At 44.9% G+C, this 4,275-nt stretch overlaps 1 pseudogene; it reads right to left on the bottom strand.

Annotated features, from left to right (window-relative positions):
* Positions 1 to 315: 315 nt before the first annotated feature.
* LOC115064742 lies at positions 316 to 419 on the bottom strand (annotated as a pseudogene).
* Between the last annotated feature and the right edge of the window lie 3,856 nt (positions 420 to 4,275).

The raw sequence follows: 4,275 nt of genomic DNA on the forward strand, positions 1-4,275 counted from the left end.
CCTTTGTTCTGGCCTGTTCTGGCCTGTTCTGCTTTTCTTAGGCCTGGGATTCTTTTTCATTAACTAACATGAGCCACCTTTGTCCTGGATTCTGAAATTTAATTCTTTCACAGTCTGGTGCTTGGTTATCTCAGGTGCTCTTCTTGTGGGATTCACCCAAGTGGCCCCATGCAATGGTCAACGGTCTCAGCTTCACTTCCACCTGAGCCCGTGGTCCTAGGTGGGGTTCTTCTAGTCTCCAACTTGCTCCCCGTTGGTGCCCCCTGGCAGTGCACTGATGTCATTTCAGGCTCACTTATTTCCAGGAAATGTTAGGCTATGATCATTTCATTCAGATGTTCCCAGTTCAGAACACTGAGCCTCTTTCCTCCCTGCTACCTACTGAATGATGTTCTTGTGACAAGGCCTCTAGGGGCAGGCCAATGGATATCCTAATGCCTAGATTTGAAAACAAATATCTAAGAAGTGTCAGAGAATGCTGCCATACCTCAGGTCCCTCCAGGTTGTGTGTCTGGTCCTGTGGCTCATCACGTACTTCAGAAGAACCTGAGGTTCAAACATGCTAAATCATGTACAAAAGGCCACAGGGATCCTAACCCTGAGTCTAATTCCCAACTTAGCCTCCAGGGCCAGAGAGTCCTTGTTTTCCTTTAAAATCTAAGCTCATCTGTAGAGACCCCAGGCCCTAGTCTGTGCCCACAGAGACAATAGAGCTGATCAGGGTTCGGGTGGTGCATGAGGATCTGCAACACGGGGAAGACAAGAAATGGGTGAGTGACATTTCCTGCCACTCTCTGCAAGTCCCCAGAAGGCCCAAACTGAGTTTTCATAGTCAGAGTTTGACAGAAGAGGCCCCGTTCTTCCTTTAAGGACCTCTCTGCCTAGCCTCTCCCCCCATTTCCTTACGTGGGACTGCCAGTTTCCTTTAGGAGGAATAATCTCTCAACTTTACAGTTCAATCAAAGCCACACATCCAAAGGACTAGATGAGGTCATGTTTACTTTGAACGTGTTTCAGCAAAGCGTCGTTAATGAGCCCCTCCTTGCTTTATTTAATAAGGCAAAGGACCGAGGGAACCGGAGGTCTCACCGCGACTGAAACAGAAGTCTGCAAGGGTGACGAGAACTACGAATGATGAAAGGTGCCAGCAAGACTAGAAGAAGGAAACACTCTCCGAGTCCAGGGGAAACACCACCCCATGTCTAGCGTGGTGTGCTGCTCCCTGGAGCTCCATAGAAGACTCACAATCATCTGTGATGGGATCCGATGCCCTCTTCTGGTGTGTCTGAAGACAGCAACGGTGTACTCAGATACATAAAATAGAGAAATAAATCTTTTTTTTTTTTCTTTTAATGCATGCGCTCTGGGTTTTCTTTTCCTGCATTTATCCATTGTGATGTGACTTACCATGCTATTAGCATAAGTCATACATGTCCTGCTCTGGGATTTTACAAAGAGGAGGCAGAATCTGGGCTGTAGCCATGTTCTGGTTAAAGAAAATAAGGGCCATTAAACGCTGTTGTTTAAGAAAAACAAAGCTCTTTTAGTTGCTTAGCAACTGGAGTTGGGGAGTGGGCCGAGTGTGTAAGCACTGGGGAAGAGAAAGGCAGGGAAGTATATAAAAAATGAATTTAACGTCCAGATTTGTCCCAGGTGGGTGAGAAAAGCCCTGGCATTTATTGAATTAGTTTGTCACATGACAGGAAAATTTAATAAAACACCTTGACATTCGGCTGTTATTCACTCTAGATATGTCATTATAATTCAAAGGCAACATAAAGTGTTTAAGGTAGGTTTGGAAACATCTGGCTTTGGAGATTGGTCACGCTGTGCAGACACTACCGCCACCTTGTGGACAGTACTAGGAACCCGTGGGCACCAGGAGGAGGTGGATCTTGTCTCTTCTTCTGGAACGAATCCTCGATTGCCTTAAGAGTAAATTTGAAAGGCTCTCATAAGGAAGATACTCTCTTGTGCTTTGTGATGTTAATATTCACAAATATTAAGATAGAACGACATTACTCTTTTCGTTTATACAATGCAGTGCAAATAGCGACTTGACATACATCAACAATTGTAAAAGCACACAGCAGGCGTTTTTAGATGAGTAATCTTCAGCTATGTCTCTTTCTTCCTTGAGCCTGTTCATGAATCTCAGTTCCCCAACAGACTACATTCTCATGCTTTATACCGCAGTGTTTCTAATGCCTTGTGCTATACATATAATGGTGTGTTTGTAAAAAAAAAAAAAAAATCTACGTCTACGTTTCTCTAACAAAACAACCAAATTGTTTTACTTTCTCCTTGCCGACGATGCTTTGCTTATGTACGTTTTATTACTCATTAAAAACTCAAACATATTTAAAGTATTTATTTATTTATTTATTTTGGTTTTTCAAGACAAGGTTTCTCTGTGTAGCCCTGGCTGTCCTGGAACTCACTTTGTAGACCAGGCTGGCCTAGAACTCAGAAATCTGCCTGCCTCTGCCTCCGAAGTGCTGGGATTAAAGGCCTGCGCCACCACACCTGGCTATATTTAAAATTCTGGTCAATAACTAAACCCTCAACATCCCCTATTTTGGGATGTTAATCATGTTACATACCCATGACATACACTTGTCATTGCCACATGACAGGAACCAGCATGGTCTCGATGTGTATCCTATATATCACATCCCGATGTACAAGCCTCACGACGTACCAACGCCAGAAATAAGTCATGGGAATGGAAGAAATTTAATGAGGCAATGTTGGCCCAGTTTGAAAAGATGGTTTTTAGCTTCTTACACCAAAGGACTTTGCACTTTTAATCATTTCTCTACACCCAGGGCCCCTGTGGTCCCCATGCCCAGGCAGCACACTTGTCCAGCACAGTAGAGATAGTCTGTGCTTTTGTGGAGAGAGAGAAGACTTGATAGAGGAAGGAGAGGCAGAGAACAGCTCACCAGAAATTATTTTAGAGAGAAATACAAATGCAATTCCAGGGTACAAAGAAAATGATTTACATATTCACAGTCATTTCAGAAGTGACCCCACGCCAGACAAAGTCCCTGGTTTGCCTGCAAAGCTGGGCTGTGCTGCGAAGCTCTCCAGGAGGTGGTAGGGGTGTGACTCAGTTTCCAATATTGGAGCTGAGAAGATGGTGCAGATCTTGTGCATGTGTCAGGACCTGAGTTCGAACCCCCCACACTCCCGGTGTGGCCGTACCTTCTGTAACTTCAGTGCTGTGCCGGGCGGTGGCAGAAGGTTCTCTGGAGCTTGCTGGCTGCTAGCCTAGCTTCCGGTTCAGTGAGAAACCCTTTCTTAAGGGAATGAGGTGGTAAGTTCCTATGCGACCCCAGTTGTCTGAATACACTGTGAATACACTGCATGTACACACTTGCATACGCGCATGTACACACACATATTTTTAATGTTGAATTCCCTAAGTTCTTTACTTTTAATGTCTTACAAGTTTAAAAAAAAAAAAAAGATGTTGGGAGATTCGTAGCCATTCTGAAAACTTCCATTTTCTAAGAAAATCACAGCAATTGTGCTGTGTGGGATGCTGCGTTTCCCATTATGCTTTGAAACTGTGTCTGCCAGCAGAGCCATAAATTTGAGGTAGCAGGCAACCCCCCAATCTAAGAAGCGAGAAATGTGTTTTCTGTCTGCTCACCTGCACCCCCCCTTCCAGGCCATGGTTCTTGTTCCAGACCGTGCCTGGCCGAATGACCCTGCTCTGGGACAACTGGTTTCCTGGCTAAGGTTGAAAAAAACAGACCTCACAACTTCTGCTCCAAAGGGACACACGTCACTTCCTCCCATATTTCTGGGAAACGAGTAAGTTGTGGCCTCTCAGAACTCTGTGTCTGAGGACGTGCAAACTCCCCCGCAGGAAGCTGCAGCAGATACTGGGGCCAACCCGATAACCCAAACCGATGGTCTTATGGGAAGTCCAAACGTAGGTGACCCCTGTGGCACACTCCACAAGTAGGTAGCATGTTCTAAAATTATATGTTAAAGACTAATTTTTTTTTTAACAAACCATTTCATCAGGCAGAGAAGTCCAGACACAAGGACTTGCTATTGCAGAATGACTGAGGCCAATGGTCAATCTGACGTCAGCCCACCTTGCTGTAACAGAAACAGGACATTTCAGATGCATTTGAAAACCTCTTATGAAGGTGGAAGTAGCCTCGTCTACCTTTAAGCTCTTCCTGTCTGGAACAACCCACAGTTGCCTCTGTGTGTGTGTGTGTGTGTGTGTGTGTGTGTGTGTGTGTGTGTGTGTGT

Source organism: Mus pahari, chromosome 9, assembly GCF_900095145.1.
Source record: "Mus pahari chromosome 9, PAHARI_EIJ_v1.1, whole genome shotgun sequence".
Taxonomy (NCBI): Eukaryota; Metazoa; Chordata; class Mammalia; order Rodentia; family Muridae; genus Mus; species Mus pahari.